The sequence below is a fragment of the Mustela nigripes genome, chromosome 7 (assembly GCF_022355385.1).
Source record: "Mustela nigripes isolate SB6536 chromosome 7, MUSNIG.SB6536, whole genome shotgun sequence".
Lineage (NCBI taxonomy): Eukaryota > Metazoa > Chordata > Mammalia > Carnivora > Mustelidae > Mustela > Mustela nigripes.
In genome coordinates, this window is record NC_081563.1 from 51,271,035 (window position 1) to 51,294,877 (window position 23,843).

The 23,843-nt window shown below is 36.4% G+C and overlaps 1 protein-coding gene across 4 annotated transcripts in view; it reads left to right on the plus strand.

Annotated features, from left to right (window-relative positions):
- EXOC6B (exocyst complex component 6B) overlaps positions 1-23,843 on the plus strand; it is a 616,111-nt gene that overhangs the window by 226,671 nt on the left and 365,597 nt on the right. The gene's annotated exons all lie outside the window — the stretch shown is intronic.

Genomic DNA, 23,843 nt, shown 5'->3' on the forward strand with positions numbered 1-23,843 from the left:
TTTGTGGAGAATAATCATCTTAACAACAATAACTCTTGTCCATGGTAATGATGTGCTTCTCCATTTTTTTTTTTTTGGTTTGTTGATTTCTCTCAGCAATACTTGGCGTTTTTTACTGTACAGGTATGAAACACCATTGGTTAAGTATCTCTTAAGTATTTCATATTTTTGATACTATTGTAAATAGTCTTGCTTCTTTCAGATTGTTTATTGGTAGAATGTGGAAATACAATTGATTTTTGTGTATTGACCTTGTATCCTATGAACTTGTTAAATTTTCTTATCAGTTCTAGTGGGTTGGGTTTTGTTTTGTTTTGTTTTTTGTTTATTTGTTTCTTGAGATTCTGATTTTCTGGAGATGATCATCTGCAGAGATAGGTTCACAATCCTGACCTGCTAATCTCTATGCCTTTTATTTCTTGGTTTTGCCTTTTTATTCTGGCTGAGACTTCCAGTTCTTTGCTGAATAAAAGTGGTGGAAACAACTATCTTTACCTTGTTCCCCTTCTAAGAAGACAAATGTTTAATTATTTGCCAGTAAGTCTAATGTTATACACTTAATTCAAGTAAAGATCTTTATTGATTTGAGGCAGTTCCTTCTATTTGTGGTTTGCTGAAAGTTTTTACCCCAAAAGAGTGTTAAATTTTTCAGTTGCTCTTTTGTGCTTCTATTGAGGTGATCATTGGTTTTTCATATTTAGTCTCTTAATATAGTGAATTACCTGGTTAATTTTTTTAATGTGAATCTATGTGATATTGTGGTATAATAAAACATACATACTTGATCTTCATCCCTGGTTCCTTGCATAGAAATGCTAAAACCCTGGGAATTTTTTGAGTTATAGGAGTGAGAGGAGCATCTTTTGTTATTCATAACAAACTTCTTTCAGTCATAACTGAATTTATGCTAATGAGGAGATTCTATGTGGGTCCTTGAATAGCTCCTGGTTGGATACTGGTCACCAGGGGGAACCAACCATATGATTAGAGAGTTGCAACTTTCTCCCCCTCTTCTTCTTCCCCTTCTCCTCCTCCTGCTTCTCCTCCTCCTCCTCTTCTTCATCTTTGTCTTCTCCTTATCCTTCTTCTTTTTCTTCTTCTTTTTAACAGATTTTATTTATTTGAGAGCAGAGAGGGAGAGAACACAGGTAGGGGGAAGGGGCAGAGGGAGAAGCAGACTCCCTCTTGAGCAGGGAGCCAGATGTGGGGCTTGATCCCAGGATCCTGGGATCATGACCTGAGCCTAAGATAATTGCTTAACTGACTGAGCCACCCAGGAGCCCTGAGAGTTACAACTTTCAACCCTACTCCTTTACCTCTGGGAAGAGGAGATGAGGGAGGGACTCGAGATTGCATTAATCATCATTAGCCAATGATTTAATCCATTGTGCCTATATAACAGCCTTCATAAAAATCTGTAATCCATGGGAGCTGGAAAGCTTCCAAGTTGGTGAACATATCAAGGTGCTGGGAGGTGGTGTACCAGGAGAGGGCATGGAATTTCTGGACACCATCCCTCCTTCTGAGCCCACTCCCTTACTTTACTTTATACACCTCGTTCACTTGGCTGTTCCTGAGTTGTACCCTATATAATAAACCTGGATTAGTAAATAAAGCACTTTCCTGAGTTCTGTGAGCCATTCCAGCAAATTTTTGAACCTGAAAAGGGTATAGGAGCTTCTAATTTATAGCCAAGTTGGACAGAAGGGTGGGTACCATGGGAACCCAATACTTGTGGCTGTTGTTTGAAATGATGGCAAAATTGTGAGACTGAGACCTTACACTTGTGGAATCTTACACTAACTCAGGGTAATGCCAGAATTGAATTGAATTTTAGAACATCCAGTTGGTGTGTGGAGTGGGATTGGTTTATGGAAAAAATCCACACTTTTGGTGTCAGGCATGTTGTATGTAACAAAGTGATCTTAGCCCAAAATTGCATTCCTAAGATGAACCATATCTGGTCATTAAGTATAAGCAACACACACACACACAACACACACATACACACATAATTTTGGAGTTTGATTTAGTCTGCTAAAGTGTTAAATATGTTTATATCTATTTTCACAAGGGATATTTGTAGTTTTTTTTTTCTTTTTAAAGATTTTATTTATTTATTTGACAGAGAGAGAGACAAGAGAGACAAGAGAGAGGGAACACAAGCAGGGGGCATGGGAGAGGGAGAAGCAGGCTTCATGCTGAGCGGGGAGACCAATGTGGGGCTCAATCCCAGGACCCCGGGATTATGACCTGAGCTGAAGGCAGAAGCTTAACGAATTGAGCCACCCAGGTGCCTCTATATTTATAGTTTCTTGAACAGTTTTTATTTATATCAATATGGTACTGACCTCTTAAAATGAGTTTGGATATGTTCTCTTTTATTTTCTGGAAGCGTTGTGTTGAATAAGTTTTATATATATTAAAAATGTATGTATGTATATATATGTATATATACACACATACATACATATATATGTATTTATGTGTACATATATGTATATATGTATATGTATTTATTCATTAAGTGTTTGAATTTACTAGTGAATCATCTATGGTTGTAGTTTTATTTGTTGGAAGGTTTTTATCTACAAATTTCATTTCTTTAATGCATACAGGGCTATTCAAGTTATCTTTTCTTAAGTGAACTTCAGCAGTTTATGTATTTCAAGGAATTTGTCTCTTTCATCTAAATTGTTGAATATGTAGATATACAGTTGCTCACAATATTCCCTAATCTGTTGAATGTCTGTTGGATATGTACTGATTACCTGATTTTGAATCTTTAAAGTCCGTATCTAATAAATTATGAATTTTAAGGCTTGGATGTATTTTCTTTGTCTCCTCTCTCCCAGTTGGTTTCTGTGCATGTTGTCTTATCTCCTTTTGTGTTTGATTATTTTGATTGCAAGCTGGGCACTGTGGTTTCGAAATTGTTTGTAGAAACAATTTACGTCTAGAATGATGGTGTTCTTCCTTGGAAAGGGATTGTGCTTGCCTTTACCAGATACTAGTAGACAGGGTTATTCTAGGATGCTGGGTGATGATAGTACTTTGGGATCACTTTTATCCAATTTAATCCTTAACTGTGAATCCCTGTAAGGGCGTGTCTGATTCCTGGTTTAACCTTGTCATAGAGTGCAACTATTCAAGTTTCCAACCCATAATGAATGGTTCAACAAGGTCATTCCTTTCTGATGGAACTTGACTTTTATTCTTGTGTTGTAATCTTTTGGTATTATAAATAGTGCTATTTAGCCAGTCTGTTACCCTTTTAGTATTGGAAAATGTCGTCAAAGGAAGAATGGCTTCAAATGTTGGCATTTCTTTCCCCTGTCATTTCCTTTTCCTGCATCCTGGCCTATTAAGTTTTCACCATCTTGTTACCTCTCTGAAGCCTTTATGCAGATGGCTTTTATATTTTGTTCTGCTTTTCTTGTCTGAATTATTTAGTTCAACATTGCCTGAAGTCACTATTCCTTTATAGTTCTTTATGTATACATTTGTTTTTATAAAATTTTGATGAAATTATATATGTAAATTGTATCTTGATTTTTTAAACTTATCATAATATTAAGTATTATTTCTCCATGTAAATAAATATCCTTTAAGGAAATTTTTTTTTAAAAGATTTTATTTATTTGACAGAGAGAGATCACAAGTAGGCAGAGAGGCAGGCAGAGAGAGAGAGAGAGGAGGAAGCAGGCTCCCTGCTGAGCAGAGAGCCCAATGTGGGACTCCATCCCAGGACCCTGAGATTATGACCTGAGCCAAAGGCAGCAGCTTAACCCACTCAGCCACCCAGGCGCCCCAAGGAAATTTTTTTTTTTTAAGATTTTATTTTATTTTATTTTATTTGTCAGAGAGAGAGCACGAGCAAGGGGGAAACAGCAGACAGAGCAGGGAGAGGGAGAAGCAGGCTCCTCACTGAGCAAGGAGCCCGATGTGGGATTTGATCTCAGGACCCTGGGATCATGACCTGAGCCAAAGGCAACCGCTTAACTAACTGAGCCACCGAGGCATCCCAAGGAGATAGTTTTTAATTTATTGAATTATATCTTCATATTATGTTGTATAATTTCCCATTCTTTTTTCTGGTCTAATGTCCTATCACCAGACATTTACATTTCTTCTGTGTATTTCCTAGATAATGATATTTCTAGATTCAAAATTATTTATAGACCCTCTACTTTAAACATTTTATGAACGCAAACTTGGTCATCCTTACTGAACTAGATCCCTGCTATGATAACAAAATTGAATTTTGTTATGAAGATGCATAGGAACCTTTAATATCTTGAAACACCTGGCTTTTAAGTTAAGTCTAGAAACAGAAGCTTCTGTTGGTGTATAGTTTTACACCTAGCAATAAGAGAACACATGTCCATCTGATCTTAGGAGGATTTTATAAGTTTCAAATGGGTCTTTGGCCCTGAGCCATTTTTGCTGTCATTTTTTATTAACTTTGTTCTCTTTTTCTTCTTATAGAAAGCCTGCTTTTTATAATATTGTTTTTTTAAAAATATGATTCTATTCAAAAGGATATTGTAAAATGGTGTCTTAAAATCATATGTCTCAGTCCATTAAATAGACTCATAAAACATCATATCACAAAATAAGCAGTAACTAATCAGAACCACAGAGTTAACTTTAACTCACTTTCAGTTCTGTGTCATAATAAATCAGCTTGTAATGATCATCACAAAAACAGCAAATTAATTTTTCTTTTTGAAACCAATGTCACTAACTTCTTCTGTGAGTAGGGAGTGAGGCATTTAAAATCCCTTTTATAAGTAGATACTCAAATTGGAAATTTTAACGTCATTGAGATTAAATCTTACAACTTAGTATTCAGTTTTTGTGCAATATTTGCTATAGCCTTTTTATTTGCTTTTGTACACTAGTTCATGTTTGTAATGGTGGTCTTTCATAGATTGGTTAAATTGTAATTATTGCTGTTCTTTATTCTGTGGCACTTTTTTTTAGGCAGTAAAGACATGTTCTCTCTATTCCATGACACTCTTCTTCTCTATTATGGTTCATCAGAACTCAGTTTTTTGGGAAATACGGTTCAGTTTTTTATTATGAACTGGGTCATGGTTGTTATGTTTAGCTTTTTTGTAGGTTGATTAAACTGCAATTATGCTGTTCCTTTTCCTATGACACTTCTTAAAGGAGTGGGTGACAGAGATATGCTTTCCCTGTTTGATTTTCTTACCCTTCTAGTGTGGTTCATGAAAAGCATGTCTTTTCTGTTGATAGGAAGCTATTGGTAAAGCAAGGGAACATTAGATTATGGAAGGGAAAAAAGAAACTATCATTTTCAAATGTTTATTCTGTGCCAGTTAGGGGCTAGGCCCTCTTACATAAAATAGGGAGAATGATTTGTTTAGAACTTTTAACACTTATCAAGGTGAAAACTTCTCAAGGTGGTTGTAATTAAAGCTTTGGAAATCTTAATGTTTTCAATTATTATTTCTTCTTCTTCTTCTTCTTCTTCGTCTTCTCCTTCTCCTTCTTCCTCTTCCTCCTCCTCTTCCCTCATCCCTTCTCCTTCTCCTCTTCCTCTACTTCTTCTTCCTTTTTTTTTTCCTATTTCAAGCACAAAATAGTAACATGATTTTCTTGTAAATATTTCTATTCTTAATAGATTGGGTCTTCTGATAGTTTTTCTTTAGACATTCTGTGTAAGAATGTGGACATAAGCTTAGTGTTTTCATAACATTTTAACATATTTATAAACAGTATTATCCATGTTATTTTTCCAGATTTTCTTTGTTGCCAGTAATTTATATAACATATTAATTTTCTAGAAGCATAACCAAGTGTTTCCTTGTGTGGAGTTTTTTCTGTGGGAAATTGTCTTCTATATATTTGGATTCCCCATCCTTGGTCTCAATAGCGCTTTACATAGCCAATGACTTATATCCAGTAACTTTACTGCAGCCCTAAGATCATGCCCCAAAGTCAAGGTAATTTACAGGGTAGGAAAAGCATACCCTGGCTTTCCTAGTAAACCACACTAAAGGTATTGGTTTCTTCTGCTAAAAATTGGCTTCCTTCATCATTCTCCCCTCTTTAGAGGGCAGTTTGGAGTATTGCCCTTCACTTTGATGTGGTCTTTAAATTTCTTCTCTTCATTGGACTTCTTACAGAAGGCTTTATTTGAAACAGAATGTTTAAATTCAACTGTGGCTTTCTAACACATCATTTTTTCTTTCATTCACTACCATGTCAAGTGAGTTATGTTGGATCTGCTATATTATTTTTTTGGTGCGGAGACATAAGGAGAAGATAGTAAGTAGGTAGACATGGGGGAGTAATTCTAGTGACTCAGAGCACATACAGTAACTTGTTTTTAGACTTCTTAATTTTGCTAGGGGAAAACTAATTTTTAGGCAGATCATATGTCTCAACGGATCATTTGGGTACAAAGAAATTAAAGGTATACATGTAATATCCTGCTCCTTTCCAAAATTTAAAACTGATTCTATTAACAAAAGAATCGTTGTTTTTTTTTTTTTTTCTGGACTATGTGTTTAGTGTTTTTTGAATATTCAATATTTACTGCTGAATATTTTCCATCTTGATAACATTTAAAAAACTCAGAGCACTTTGTAACACTTTATTGATGAAAATGAAAGAGGGAAAAGCAATTTGTTGCTTATATAGAACTAAAGTTACTATTTCCAGTCAGATTGTGTGGATTTTAATTATTACAGGAATTCTTGACTTTGTACCATCAGTCCTGTCAGAAAGAGTTATGGTATTTAAAAAAAATCAATTTTTAAATTTTCAACATCTGAGAAAGATTTATCCTACATTTTAAAACTGAGTTTATGTTGTTTCAGGTGTTGATATAATAAATGTATAAATATTAATGCCAGAATTGTCTTTAGCAATTCAGAATCTTTATTTTTTTTTAGCAAACAAACTAAAATTACACAAGGTAATGCAACTTATTAGTAGCAGTTAGAACTACAAGTTACATCTCATGATTCTTTGTTCAGTAAGATTTTTCTTCTTAGTCACACTGTTTGTTGTTTTGTCATAGCTATTACTTTAATTTTAACTTCCTTGGGAAGGAATCTGTCAGGAGAAGTCTGACAGACAGTTCCAAACTGGGCCTAATAGCATTCCTTTTCTTATGGTAGGTGTTACAGAGAGAAAGACTAACAGTACATTTGAAGAGAATATTATACTGGATTGATGTCTTCGATGTAATGTTCTTATAATTGGAAGCATTTGCCCTTTGGGATCTATTAGTAGGATATCTGGTCTTCTTCTCCCCTTTCCCCTCCTCCTCCTTCCTCTCCTCTCAAGTATAATCATCAGAGTTTGGAAGGGATGAGGAAAATGTGTTAATAATGGGTAGGAGAAGAATAAATGAAACAAGATGGGATTGGGAGGGAGACAAACCATAAGTGACTCTTAATCTCACAAAACAAACTTAGGGTTGCTGGGGGGAGGGGGTTTGGGAGAAGGGGCTGGGATTATGGACATTGGGGAGGGTATGTGCTTTGGTGAGTGCTGTGAAGTGTGTAAACCTGGTGATTCACAGACCTGTACCCCTGGGGATAAAAATATATGTTTATAAAAAATAAAAAATTAATAAAAAATAATGTAATAATATTTGCATTGGGTAAAGTGACTTGTTCCTGAAATTTTGGAAAGATGGGAATCTCCTCCGCATCTGAGACTCTTAAGACTCTGGCTTTTATTAGGAATGTTATTCCACAATTTAAAGGTGTGGTCAAAGACAAGCCTCACCTAGTTTCCTAGAAGGAAGATAGTGGGTAAATAAAGATTGACTTATTGGAATGTTTATTTTTGCTGAAAACGTGACTCAAATAGTATATATAATTATAGAATAATTCCTGCTGCCCAAGATGCCATTGATTTTACTTTCTATCACTCTAGTTCTTCATTGTATTCTTCCATTTTTGTTTTTCTCATGTAGCTTTTGATTTTAAGTCTTATAAATAGAATAGTAAAAAGAAGGCATTTTTCTCTAAGTTTGCTTTATAAGGTAGATGGAAGAGACATGGAGAAATAGCTTATTATCTAGTTTGGTGATTGATGTACTAGGACTATGCTGTCTGGTGATATATTTATTATGTGTTTACTTTTTAGGTTCCATTTAGGTCCTGTTGACTGAGAGAAGTGATTTAAAAGCTTTGTGAGGTATTTAGCTTGATCACCGAGTGTGAGTAGTTAGTGGATATATGCCTGCTCTCTCCCTACCCTCCCTAATTTTAGCAGTTGTCTTCTAGGGAAAAAATGGATTGGATGGTAGTATAGTAACATGTTCCTATGTTGTTTGTATAATTTTAATATTTGTTGCAATGCAAACTTAGAAGTAGGATGTTTAATTGGCACCTTTGTTGGTACTATAGTTGTAGTTGAAACTATTGGTTTAGTTGAAACGTTGACTGGATTAAGAGTTTTAATTATAACTTTTTTTGGCTCTTTTCGGGTGGGATTGGGTGGTCCTTGGACAAAGCCTTACTTTTATAGACCTTATCTTTTCTGGGAGACTGGGTTAAAATATAAAATATTAAGCACTTAGAGGAGTACTAACTCTGAGAGTACTACTTTTCCTCCCAAATTTACTTCTACTTTGAGTATTTTGGGGTCATTTTCATCACCACCTAAAGATTGATAATGATAATTAGGGTGTAAAACTCAAACTAATATGTGGCTGAAAAAATTGTGAAGAAGAGTTAATGCGGTTGTCAGAAATAGTAATTATCTTGAACTTTAGTTCACTGATAAACCAGCCTACCTTAGAATCACACATAAGTGAAATTGAATGATCTGTTACTGTGCTAGATAGACATAAAGCAAAAGCTACCATAATGCTCCTGTCTTCAGGTAGCTCTCATTCATATGGTGTTTTAAAATGACTTAAGAAATTCTTGAAACATGATCAACAGGGTTGGCAATGTCCTTCCAGATATTGGAATGTGATGTTTATAATGGTTTAAAATCTGTGAGAGCTCAGGATTAAAGGATTGACCAATATGTATTTGTCTTTCTTTTCTTAGCCCCTATCAATGTTAAATAAATAAACAACATGGACTGAAACACACCACCACTTATGAAAACTCTCCTTGATCACTCTGTATTAAAAAAGCAACCTTTTCTTTCTTTTATATTTGCTCAACTATTTGCCATTTCTGATACCATTCATTTATTCATTCATTCATTCATTCCTGAAGATTTGAGTTTCCATCTGGAATCATTTCCCTTCAGTTGAAGAACTTCCTTCAGCATTTTTTTATAGTCCAGATGTGCTGGTCTTAAATTACCTTATAGTTTTCTTTTATGTGAAATATTTTCCTTTTGCTTTCATTTCTGTGTTAGTGTCTTAGGACTGCCATAATAAGGTACCAAAAATTGGGTGGCTTAAATTTTTTTTTTTACCATCTCATAATTCTGGAGGCTAGAAGTTCAAAATCCAAGTGTCATCTGGGCCATCTGGGCCTCTGATACCAGTAAGGGAGAATCCTTCTTTGCCTTTTCCAAGGTTCCTTTATCACCTGATACTGTTATCTGTATCTTCTCTCTCTATCTTGTCCTCTTCTTATCAGTCATACTGGCTTAAAGGCCCATCTTGATGCCGTATGACTTTGTCTTAAATGCATTGATACTCTTTTCAAATAAGGTTACGTTATGAGATGCCAGGGCTTAGGATTTCAGTATATCTTTATAGAAGATATAGTTCATCACATAGATTTGGGGTGATTTTTTTTTTCATTTTCATTTTCTTTTCTTTTTTTATTGCTTGCTGGCCCCGTAGTTTCTGATGAGAGATCAATAGTCATTTGTATTATTTCTCTGCTGTGTATAATGTGAAGTTTTTTCTAAAGGCTTTAAGATTTTTCTCTTGATTTTGATTTTCAGTGTTTTGACTCTGATGTATCTAGGCCTGGCTTCTTTGCATTTATATATGTTAGGATTCACTAAGTTTTTTAACTCTTCCTTTATGTTTTCTATCAAATGTGGGATATTTGCTTTCTTTCTTTTTTTTTTTTTTTTAAGATTTTATTTATTTATTTGACAGACAGAGATCACAAGTAGGCAGAGAGGCAGGCAGAGAGAGAGAGCGAGAGGAGGAAGCAGGCTCCCTGCAGAGCAGAGAGCCCGACGTGGGGCTCGATCCCTGGACCCTGGGATCATGACCCTAGCCGAAGGCAGAGGCTTTAACCCACTGAGCCACCTAGGCGCCCTGGGACATTTTCATCTATTATTTTTTCAAATATTTTTTCTCCACTATTTCTCCTTTTTCAGGGCTCTAGTTCCACTTATATTAAACCTTTTAGTATTATTTCCCCCATTCCTCTGGCTCTGGCTTTGGTGTTTGTTTGTTTAATTTTTCATTTTTCTTTTTTATTTTCTGATTGAATAATTTTTCTTTATCTGTCTTCAAGTTCACTGACTTTTTTCTTTTATTATCTCTATTTGGCTTTTAAGCCAATTAAGTGATGATCTCCTTTATTTCAAATATTATACTTTTCAAAAAGTTCTAGAATTTCCCTTTGGCTTTTTAATGTAATTTCTATTTCTTGGCTGAAATTTACTGTATTTTCATTCATTGTGAGCATATTTTTCTTTACCTCCTTAAGTGTAGTTATGATAACTCCTTTAAAAATTCATCCAGTGAATGAATTGAATTAGAATGATAAAGAGAATGAAGAGAGCATAATAAATCCTTGGAAGAATGGAAGCAGGAGGTGAATGTGCACCCAACATTGGAGCTCCAAAATATATTAAGCAAATACTAACAGATCTGAAGGTAGAAACAGACAACAGTACAGTAATAGTAAGGGGACTTTTGTGCCCCATCTTCAACAATGAATAGGTCATTGAGAGAAAAAGTCAATAAAGAAACATTGAACTTGCACTATACCTCAGACCAAATAAATTTAACAAACATATATAGATTATTCTAACCAATAGTAGCAGAATACACATTCTTCTCAAGCTCTCATGGGATATTCTCCAGGATGATTATATGTTAGGTCACAAAGCAAGCCTTAGCAAATATAACAGGATTGAAATCATATCACATATGTTTTCCAATCACAGAGGTATGAAACTAGAGATCAATAATAGGAGGAAAACTAGAAAATTAATACATGTGTGGAAATTAAACAATAGACTCCTGAACAAGTGGGTTCAGGATAACAAGTGGGTTAAAAAAGAAATCAAAAGGGAAATCTAAAAATACCTTTAAAGAAACAAAAATCAATACAGAATGTACCAAAATATATGGGACGTACCAAAAGCAGTTCTAAGAGCTAAGCCTATGGCACTTAACATGTACATTAAGAAAATATAAAGATGACTAACAAGCAATCTAACTCTGCACCTTAAGGAACTAGGAAAAAAACAAAACAAAAAAACCAACAAACTAAGCCCAGAGTTAAGAGAAGGAAAGAAATAACAAAGATCAAAGCAGAAGTAAATGAAACAGAGATCAGAAAAGCAACAGAAAATATTACTGAAACTAAGAGCTGTGTTTTTGAAAAGATGAAAAAATTGACACACCTTTATCTAGACCCAAAAAAAAAAAATACAGAAGAGTGTAATAAAACCAGAAATGCAAGAGGAGACGTTATAATTGACACCACAGAAATATAATAAGAAATGAGTAATTGCAAACAAATTTGATAACTTAGAAAAAATAGATAAATTTATAGAAACATACAACTTACCATTACTGAGTCAGAAAGAAATAAAAAAATTAAATTGGCCAGTAACAAGTAAGGAGATTGAAGCAGTAATCAAAAATCTCCGAACAAAGAGAAGTCCAGGGCCAGATGGTTTCACTGGTGAATTTTACCAAACATCTAAAGAAGAATTAACGTCCATCCTTCTTAAAATTTCCCAAAAATTTGAAGAGGAGGGAACATTCCCAAACTCATTTTATGAGGCCAGCATTACCCAAATAAGGACAGTAGAAGAAAAGAGCAATATAGGCAAATATTCCTGATAAATATAGGTGCAAAACTGTCAACAAAGTACTAGCAAACAAATTCATCAGCACATTTAAAGTATTCTACACCATGATCAAGTGTGATTCATCCCTAGGAAATGTGGATGGTTGAAGATATTCAAATAAAAAATGTGATATGTCACATTAATAGAATGAAAGGTAAAGATCATATAGTCATCTCAATAGATGCAGAAAAAGCATTTGTCAAAATAGAACATCATTTCATCATTAAACTTAATAAATTGGATATGGAGGAAATGTACCTCAGTATAATAAAGCCACACACACTTTTTAATATTTATTTATTTGAGAGTACATGAGTGAGCATGAGTGGGAGGGGAAGAGGGAGAGGGAGAGAAGCTCTCCAGCAGACTCCTTGCTGAGCATGGAGCCCACTGTGGGGCTTGATCTCAAAATCTTGAGGTCACAACCCAAGCCAAAACCAAGGGTTGGATGCCTAACTGACTATACCACCCAGGTGTTCCCAATAAAGGCTATATATGACAAACCCACAGCTAACATCGTTCTTAAGAGTGATTGGTTGAAAATGTGCTAAAATCAGGAAGAAGACAAGGTGCTCACTCTTGGTGCTCCTATTCAATATAGTACTAGAAATCCTAGCCAGAGAGATTAGTCAAGAAAAATAAATAAAAGTTATCCAAATTAAAAAGCAGTAAAGTTGTTTCTGTTTATGGATGATATGATCTTATATGTAAAAATCTTTATAGACTTCACAAAAAAAATGTTACAACTAATTAACAAATTCAGTACAGTTTCAGGATGCAATATCAACACCCCCAAATCAGTTTCATTTCTATATACTAACCATATACTATCTATAAAAGAAATAAAGAAAGCAGTTTTATTTACAGTAACATTAAGCATAATAAAATAATTAAGAATAAATGTAACCATGGAGGTGAAATATCTATATCCTGAAAACTACAAGACACTAATGAAAGAAAGTGAAGAAGACACAAATAATTAAAAACATACCCTTTGTTTATTGATTGGAAGAATTAATACTGTTAAAATGGCCTTAGTATCCAAAGTGACTCATAGATTCAATGCAGTTCCAGTCAAAAGTTCAATGGCATTTTTCAAAGAAATAATAAAACAACAACAACAATAAAAAACTGTCCTAAAATCTGTTTAGAACTACAGAGGAACTTGAATAGACAAAGTTGTCCTGAGAAAGAACAAAGCTGGAGACATTTAAATAACCAAAACATGGAAACAACTGAGTGTCCATCGATGGATGAACAGATAAAGAAAATATAGTGTATATATACTATAGAATATTGTTCAGCCATAAAAAGAAGGAAATCCTGACTAGTGTGACAACATGGAATGGCCTGGAAGGCGTTATTGTAAGATAAGTAGGTCAGATAGAGAAAAACCAAAACTGTATGGTATCACTTACATATGAAATGTGAAAAGCCAATTTTTTAGAAATAGAAGGTAAAATAGTGATTTTTGAGGCCCAAGAAGTGGGGGAAATGGGTAGCTGTTTGTCAAAGGGCATAGATTTTCTAGCTGTAGGATGAGTATGTTCGGGTGATGTAGCAGACAGCATGATCATTATAATGAACAATAGTTTATTATATACTTGAAAGCTATTAGGCAAGTAGGTCCTATATGTTATCACCACACACAAAAATGATAATTATGTGAGTGGATGGAGATGTTAAGTAACATATTGTGGTAATCCTGTTGCACTGGATATGCATATCAAAACAGCACATTGTCCAACTTAAACTTATTTATGTATCAATAATAGTAAAAGTGGAAGGAAAAAAAGTGCTGGGAAGAGTGGTTACTAACACAGCAGAGTGTGTGCAGCCACAGGGGAAGCAGAAAGAGAGATACACATGGAATGGAGAAAACAGTCCAGTACCTATTGATTACTCCAGAGAAACTGAGACTTTGGAGATGTGAGTTAATAATGGGTGTGGGGGGGGGGTTGAGCATCAGACTCTTGATTTTGGCTCAGGTCATGATCTCGGAGTCATGGGATGGAGCCCTGGGGGTAGGGCTCCCCACTCAGCTGGGAGTCTTCTTGAGAATCTCTCTCTCTCCCCTCTCCCCCCACTCACGTACTAGTGTGTGGGTACTCTCACCCTCTCTCTCAAATAAATAAATAAATCTGAAAAAAGAAGTGATAGGTGGTGGGATAAGATGAGAAGTTTAAAATAGTCTGATTTGTTGAAAGTTCACATACAAAACGTGAACTTTCTTCTTTCTTCTTTTTTTCTTCTTTCTTCTTTCTTCTCCTGCCCCATGCATGGAATATTTGTACTTCAATCCCCAGGTGGGAGAGTAGAAGATTCTTTTCTAGGGAAGTTCATAAAAGACTGCCATGAAGTGCCATCTGGATTTCACCAGCGAAGAGGTTATTTCCCTCCTAGAACTCCGTAAAGTGAAGCCTGGTTGACTAGTCTTTCCATGCTCACAGACCTCTTTGTAAGCTCTTAAGTGACTTCCTGTTCAATATGAATAGCTGCCCAAGGTTTAGCAGAAGTTTGTGGGGAAAATACCCACCTGGAAAGAGAGGGACCCAAATCTACCAATCCGTGAAAACAAGTAACAACAATAAAAATTATCAGGAGGCAACAGATAATGCAGAAACAGAGTAATACGTCAAAAAATTAGTTGGTATTCTTAAAGATTAAAAAATTGGTTCTTGGGCACCTGGGTGGCTCAGTGGGTTAAGCCGCTGCCTTCGGCTCAGGTCATGATCCCAGGGTCCTGGGATCGAGCCCCACATCGGGCTCTCTTCTCGGCAGGGAGCCTGCTTCCTCCTCTCTCTCTCTCTCTCTGCCTGCCTCTCTGCCTACTTGTGATCTCTCTCTGTCAAATAAATAAATAAATAAAAATATTTTTAAAAAAAATTGGTTCTTTATGTAAAAATGTTGCAGAGATCATCAAGAGGTTTTATAGGAGAATTCAGTATCCATTAGGAGTTCCAGACAAAGGAAGAAACTGATCAGAGCAGTAATACAAGAAAATTCCTTTTTTCTGAAGGACTCAGATTTTCAGGTTCATGCATATATTACTTACCCAGCATAATGAATGAAAGAAAGATTTACATCAAGGTGTGTCATTGTGAAATTTAGAACACATAGGGTAAAGAGGTTTGAAAAAATTCCAGAGGAAAAAAGTAACGTCATATGCAAAAGAATGACCATCAAAATGACATTGTTTTTCTCATTAGCAATACTGGATGCTAGAAGACAATGGAACAATGTCTTCAATAATCTGAGGAACCTTGAACTCTATACTCAAATTTTTTACCAGTTTATGTGAAGAATGATTAGTCATTTTTGGATCGCAAGAACTCAGGAAATTTAACTCTAATGTTTCATTTCTTAAGAGTTACTTGAAGAGGGGCTTTTGGGTGGTGCAGTCGGTTATGTGTCTGATTCTTGGTTTTGGCTCAGGTTATGATCTTGGGGTCATGATATTGAGCTCCGTGTTGGGCTCCTGCTCAGCCTGGAGTCTGTTTGAGATTCTCTCTCTCTCCATCTCCCTCTGCGCCCCCTCCTAATAAATAAATAAATCTTAAAAAAAAAAAAAGTCACTTGAAGATGTGATCCAACAAAATGTGGTATTAAAATAATTAAAAGGTAAATACAGAATTTCGAAAACTATGGCTCTAACCCCAGTGGGAGATGAAAGTAAGTCTCTTCTAGAAATCACATTTATGAAGCAGGTCTATAGGACAATCAACTCAGGTTACATATGCCTTCAGGAATAATAGGGTCTGGGTAGGGTGCCTATTATACCTAGTATGGTAAGCTTTTTGAAGAAATAAAAATTATTGTAGTTAGAATATTAGAGAATTAAGAAAATTGGAGAATTTGAAACTCAAAAACAAAAGCTATAATCAAAACAAAAATATGTCATTAACTGTATGTAATCATTGCATATATACTTGACTCTTTGGTGAGACAAGGCTTACATGACATAATGATTAACACTGATTATTGCTTTAACTTAAAATACTTTGCTGGGAAGATAATTAAAGAAGCAGTAAAGAGCGCCTAGGTGGCTCAGTGGGTTAAGCCGCTGCCTTCGGCTCAGGTCATGATCTCAGGGTCCTGGGATCGAGTCCCACATCGGGCTCTCTGCTCAGCAGGGAGCCTTCTTCCTCCTCCTCTCTCTCTGCCTGCCTCTCTTCCTAACTGTGATCTCTCTCTGTCAAATAAATAAATAAAATCATAAAAAAAAAAAGAAGCAGTAAGGTAGGGGGTCTAGATTTTTAAGTGAGCTAAGTTTTTACCATAAAGTTTAAGGGTATTATTTATAAATGTGGATGTAAAAATGTTAAATCTACAGAACAGAATTGGGGGTTGGAAAAAGCATAAGAAGGTACTAATTGTTTCTCATAAAATAATTTTAGTATTATCGATTTTTAAAACCACAAACTTACATGCATTTGGCAGACATTTAAACTGAAATAAATTGGGGTGCTTGGGTGGCTCAGTCAGTTAAGTGTCTGCCTTAGGTTTAGGACATGATCCCAGGGTCCTGGGATCAAGTCCTACATCGGGCTCCTTGTTCAGCTGAGAGCTGGCTTCTCCCTCTGCCCCTCACCTCACTTGTGCTCTCTTTTTCTCTCTCTTCCTCTCAAATAAAAAAATAAAATCTTAAAAAAAAAAGAATAGAAAAAAAATAAAGTGAAATAAATTAGTTGGGAAAAGAAGTTTTCTAAAAAAATGAGGTGGGGTAAATAACCATTTGAGTGAGTGGTTATGCGTCTGTGTAACACTCAAGTTAAGGTTGTAGAAGGATTAAACACATTATTTTAATGTAAATCTTAGAAGTATTAGAGGAAAATAAATACTAATAAAATTGTAGAGTGGAAATGAAATATTTTTTACATGGCCAAATCTAATTGCATTTTGTATTACAACTTCTTCCTTTGTTGTCATGTTTAGAAACCTTTATATTCAATGTGCCTGATGATGTTGTAGGGGCTGGGAGATAAGCATTCATGTACTTACATGTGCTGCTATGAAGTGGCATTGTTTTTCTAGATGGCAGTTTCCCAGTATTTATGTGTAGCATTTATCCTTGCAACTAGATTCTCTACTTCTAGGAATTCCCCTAATAAAATAATTAAGGATACACACAAAATTTTAGCTCTGTGGAGATAGTCTGCATCGTATTATTAAACAGCAAAATATTGGAAGCAATATAAATATCTTATAGTAGGCTATGTTTAAATAAACGTGTTCTTTTAAATGCATTACAATGCAAATACTGTTATAAATGTTTTTACTTGTAGAGGAAGATATTTGTGATACATTATTGAGGGAAGACAGAGTAAAGGAACTCTATTTTGTATGGTTCTTTTTTTAGCCTACCAATATAAATGTTAAATGCTGATAAATAGAAAATACAGATAAGCTAAAAGAGCAGTCTTTCACATGTACAGAAATCTTTATATGCTGGGTTGTCATTCATCAAAGTAACTGATATTACTGAATGGAGATTTTGATATATTTTTTCCTTTTTTCCCCTAATTTATTTTGCAATTAACTGAAGTTAACATATGTTTGTGTGTATGTGGTCTGTGCATTTGTGTGTTGACAAAGGAAAAAGAGGGTGTTTAAAAGAGCTGAGAATTATCCTAGCTCACAAGAGAATTCCCTGATTTTGTTATTGTGTCATACAAAGTGTAATACCCTACATCTTATTTTGTGAATTTTGTTAGTGCAAAAATTCCCCCCACTCGAGGAAATATAAGTCTAAATATGGACTGGACACTTTAGAAGGGCTGAGGATCTCAGTAATAATTTTAAAGAGTGACCGCCTTCCTCAATGAAAAAAAAAATAAGTTCCAAGGCTATCATAATCCTAGATGACTCTTCCTACTGATGGAAATTCTTTGGGATCTGATTACATGAAAAACTAGTTGTTTATCCCTCCTTGAAAGTATCACACAAAGTCCACATACATGTATGAATTCACATATCCTTATAGACACTACTATGCAATAATAACCTTTTTATATGATCTTGATTGATATGTTATTTTCCCTTAATTTTGAATCACTATTTGCTTAAATCTGATCCTGGAGCTGGCGCCTAATGTGTGCTCATTGCCAGAGCGAGTGGGGGTGAATGGGAAGAAACTCTGTTTTGATGTTGCGGCTCTTCTGTACTCCCCTTGTTGGGTGAGCCTCAGAGAGGCAACTTTGGAGTTTTTGTATCTTCATCTTTATGTATTTTCATGGTTATCATTTGGGCTTCAAACATGAAGCATGGGGTCACCGTCCTACTTCCCTTTATTGTTGTATGGGTTGTTATTTTATCTTTGGTTTCCCTGAGGGAACCCGGGAGGTTGTATTTGGGTGGTTTCTTCCACCACATGACCTATTAGATCAGGGGTCAGGAGGGGAGAGAAGACAAGTTGGTAGAGTCCGTACAGTGGTACAGGTGTAGGGCAGGCTGGTGTCTTAATCCTAGGGACCTTCTGAGAAGCCAGATGGAACTGATGACAGAGGGAGGAACAGAACGGGGAAGCATTCATCTGTCTGCTCTTGGGTCAAGGGCAGTCTCACTTGTGTGCTGAGAGTCATGAATGCTACGTAGTTCTTGTGGTGTCCAAAGCCCCAGTGCAGGAAGCTAGAGGTGTGGTGTAAGTGTGAGAGTTGGTCTTAGGTTCTGCTATGTGACCCTTCTTCCCAGGGCTGCTCACAGCAGGTTGCTGATGCTCTAGCTGGAGTAAGCTGAGACAGAGAAGATCTGCTGTGGAGCACAGGAGGTGTCAGGACAGATCTGTCAGACTTGAACTGTAGTACAAAGGCAAGACTGAGCAGCAGTGTGTAGCAGTATTAGATGCCATTAATGATCATGCATCTTAAATATGGCTAGCTCACATGCTTCTATGGTAGATAGAAAAACAAGGCTCCTATTTCATTTTCAGAGAGAAGACAGAGCTTAAAAATTCTTAGTGTTTTTTTTTTTTGTTTGACTTATCTTTTAATTCAAGGTGCTTTTCATAATATTGTTAACCTTTGTGACAGCTCTGAGGTACATTTTTTTAACTTTTTTTTTTTTTTTAAATAGATGGGGATGTTACACAGAGAACGAAAGAATTTCGTTCCAAGGCTATAGGATTACTAAAGTTGAAGAGCTTAGATTTAAAGACTTGTCTGACTCCAAGAAGGTTCCTCCCCATATATATCGTAACCTATAATTGAAGTTCCTGTAATCCTATCAGACCCCCAAACCTTCAACTGGTTTCTGATTCTGAAGGTCATGTGTATGTACTTCTTTAATCCACTAGAGGTCAGTATTGGGTTGATCAAGACGGGAGCCTTTGCCGTCTGATTCACAGAATTTTAACGGAGTCTTACTGTCAGGTAAGTTGGAAGTTGTATTTTCACAATAAAACTTTATTTATTAGCATATGTAGACATATTAGGTTAATAGTTCAGAGTAGATCATTCTTATGGGTGTTCTCCCTCTCCTTTTTCCCCCCTCCTGTTTTGTTCCCCATCTTTTAGTAGGTAGGAGAACATCCCAGTCATCTCTTTTATTACACCAGACCTCATTCTTACGTACATTCCTTTTGTTGTCCACGGCCTTTATATAGGAAACATTTATCTAAACTTACTATGTATGTGTCACTGGATCTGGGTTTGGGGGATTCTAAGACAGGTAAAACGTGTTTCCTATCTTCAAAGAGAGAAGAGTTACATACTGAAGTACTGTACTGTGATTTTTTTTACTTGGCTACCTGACAGGTTTACTGAACTCCTTTTTTCTTTTCCTTCAACTTTTATTTCCGTTCCATTATTTTCCTTCAACTATTATTTCCGTGGTTCTTCTCTTTGGAATGACCCCACCATCTAGTCATCAGGACCAGAACACTTGGGGTTCTTCTTAGTCTCTTCCTCTCTTCTAGGTACTACACTGCAATCAGTAAATTCTGTTTCTTCTGCCAGTTACCTATCTGCTGCTACCTTAATTCAAGTCCTCCTCATTGTTGTTTGGACTGTTACCGTGATCTGTATTGGTTTTTCTTTTCCTAGTCCTTACCTTCTCCCAGTTGACCCCGCTCCTCTGCTCCTGAAGAACTTGCCTGAATTGTAAAGCCGATGCTGTTCTCCCCCTGCTTACGTTCTTTCACTGTTTCTCCCTTGCCTGCTAGTGAACTTGAGGCTGCTTTGTATGGCTTCTTTATCTCTAGGTAGTTCTTTATCACCTGTGCTTTTATACAAGATTACTTATTCTTTGGGTGGGTAATGTTATTTCACACATGGTGATCTTTTCTCAAGCTGTTTGCTTTTTTTACTTCTCTCCCTTTGGAAAATTCATATTTATCTTTTAAAAGCACAGTTTGCTACCTCTTCCTCTGTGATAGCTGTTTGGTGTCCCCTCCAAGCAGATACAATTACTTTCTCCTATGTCCAGTTGTTATACCTGTATTTTTGTTATTATGCTAATTGCTCTGAATCTGAGCCACTTATTTGCCTACCTATGCTTCCTGTAACAGTATGACCTGAGGTTCATGGATCATGAACTCCATCTTATTCTCTGTAGGCCAGGGATGCAGCACAATTCCTGGTGCCAGCAGACATTCTGTACACATTTGACTGAAAGCAGGGCTACGGAGAGGGTGCACCATGAGTTAGCACAGCGAGAGGAGGCTTCCTAAAGGAAGCAGAGTTCTAGTTGGGATTCAGAGGACAGGCTGGATGCAGGTAGGGAGGGGTCATCCAGTAGAGAAATGGCATGCTATTTCTATTATAGTATGTGGTAGAACTTGATCCAAGTGGAAGATGCATGTTGGAGAGTACCAAATAAGTACACTGGAAAATTAGGCTCAGCTTCCATTATGGTGGAGTCCAAGAACAGTTGGGATGGAGTTGGGGTGTGGACTTGTGTACATTTTTTTTTCTCCCAGTTTCCCTCATGTTCAATCTGATGAATGATGTGGTGTAAGAAGAGCCTGGCTATGGGGCACCTGGGTGGCTCAGTGGGTTAAGCCTCTGCCTTCAGCTCAGGTCATGATCTCAGGGTCCTGGGATTGAGCCCCACATAGGGCTCTTTGCTCAGTGAGGAGCCTGCTTCCCCCTCTTTCTCTGCCTGCCTCTCTGCCTACTTGTGATCTCTCTCTCTCTCTCTGTAGATAAATAAATAAAATCTTAAAAAAGAAGAAGAAGAAGAAGAAGAAGAAGAAGAGCCTGGCTGTAATATGCAGGGGAATTCTAGTGAGAAGGAGATGAGTTCCATTTTAGGTTTGTTGGAAGTGAAGCGGTGGTGGAACTCACAACTAGAGGCAAGGGGGTAAAGGTTTTGGGAGAGTGGACAGAGTGGGAAGAGAAGGGAGCTTGAGGAAGAGATCTGGCTTGACTTCTTTATATTAGGAAATCAGAGAAGAATATGTATGATGGAATCTTGAGGAAGAGGTCATTAAATGTGTAAAAATTAATCACAAAGAGAACAAGAAAAAGAAAACACTGTGGTCCCTGGGTGGCTCAGTTGGTTAAGCCTCTGCCTTTGTCTCAGGTCATGATCTCAGGATCCTGGGATCAAGCCCTGCATCAGGCTCTCTGCTCAGCAGGGAGCCTGCTCCCCACCCTTCCTGCTCTCTGCCTGCCTCTCTGCCTACTTATGATTTCTCTCTGTCTGTCAAATAAATAAATAAAATCTTAAAGAAAAAAAAAAAAAGAAAGAAAAAGAAAACACCTAAATGTTTTCTAAGGTCTGACTACTTGGTATCCTACTGCCCCATCTCCAACACAGGTTGGAAGAATTAGTCCGCTGATTTCCGCTTTAGTTCAAGGCTATAAAGGTTGTCTCTGGAGGGACAGAAGAAATGGTCCTGGTGAGATAGTTTAGCATGTTAGAACAGAGCTCTGAAGAGCTTGTATTGTTGTTGTTTTTCATGGACTTTAGTGTTGCATTTTAATTTTAGCATCTATTACCTGCATGTATATATTTGCGTCTACTTTCTCCCATGCCAATGCCATAACATACAGTTTGGATAGATGGTAATTTTCATTTGTATCCATAATGGGTAATATCTTAGTATTTCCTTGTTCTACCTGAGTTTCAGTGTTTCTACCTTGGCCGCTTCTGTTTAAGCAGATTTGCCCTCACTGCAGACTTCTACAGACTGAAGCCTTGATCATCTTGAGAGACCCCCAAGTACTGATAGAGCCTTGGAATACAGCATGCAGTGTTTTGATTTCTAGCTATAGGGTTTGTGATCTTTATTCGCCTGTTTGGCTCAAACTACGTTCCCTTACATTGATGGGAAAACCAGATGCCACCTAAAAAGAACAAATCACAGAAGACCTAAAATTGCTTCCATAAGATTCTTTCAGATTTGTATCATTTCAAGTTTAAATGACAGTACTTAAATGTGTCTCCTCTTGTTTGCTTTTGATATACTGGTAGTATTTTACCAATTGTGAAGAAAAATAAATGACTTGGGATTGAATAGAATAAGACCACCTTATGAAAAGCTTAAGAGACAAGTGATCACTCCATTCCAGGGCCTGCTTTTTTAAATATGAAAGTTCTAGGAAGTCCTCCCTTCCTTTGTGCCTCCCCAGAGTCCTCAATCGCTTTTTGTGTGGTTTACTTGGAAGTGGAAAAGAACTTACTACTTTTGAGAGGAAGAGAAAGACTGTTCTATCTAATTTAGGCTCTCAAATGCTTGGAGGATAAGTATGTTTTATGTACAAACATAAATGTTCTTGGGTACCTTCTTTTTCTCAGTTTGTTACTGAAGTCAGGTACATTTTATGTAAGTCAAACCAAAGTATCAGTGAGTATTATGCATGGAAACAAGCTTGTCCATTGATTCAGATCTCTGGAATGTAGATTCTTTTCATTTTCTTGGCAGAAACTAGCTCCCTTAGTTCAAGTTTTTCTCTGTCCTATTATAATTGTCTCATTTAACCAGTGCCTGGACTAACATACTTAATATTTATCTTGAATTTCTTAATCTCATTCAGAATATTTAGAGACTCTGATTATCTCCAGAACTAATTTCTGCCTGTCATCAAGGAGAAATATCATATATTGATTAAGAAATACGTATTTTGAGAGGCCATCCTTTTTAAACTTTGTGTCTTAGGCTGACACTGAGTATTATTTAAAAACAAAACAAAACAACAACTGGAAGTTCCATTGTGAAATATTTTGGAACATGCTGGATTAAACCAAATTAAGGGAGTTTCCTTAGACAGGATTTCTCTCAGTTTTTATTCTGTTAATGTGCATTCTGTACCTACAAGAGGGGTCAATGACAACAGTGCTTCCCATGTATTTGACAACAGAACATTTTGTGGGGGAAATATTTTGTCATACTTTGAGGAACTGTTGGTGTAGTGGGAATATCTTTCCTCTGGAACTGAGGAGGTCACACGTTGAGCTTCTAATTTACCACTAACTAGCCTTCTGACCTCAAACCAATGCTTTGTGTTCTAGCCTCAGTTTTCTGAGTCTTGACTAAAGTCACTTCTAGCTCTAAAACTGTGTGGTTTAATACTTACATTGTTGACTCCACGTAGTCACACTTTCCACTCTTTGTATGGATTGAAACCACACCATCTGAATCTGTTTTGTAAAGCTGAGGGGATTACATTTCCTTTTTTAAAGTCCAGAAGAAGAAACCCTTTAAAACTCTGTTTTCCACAGATTAAGGTCATGCAATCCTCAAGGATTAGTTAGTTCAAATTACTCTATTAAGATGTTTCATTCGCCCGATTACATTCTATTGGTCTCTTGTAACCACAGAACTGTTCTTGGAGTCCACTAATCTGAAAAGGTCTTGTCCCTCCTCCCCCCAGCAGCAATGATCCCAGCATGGCCTG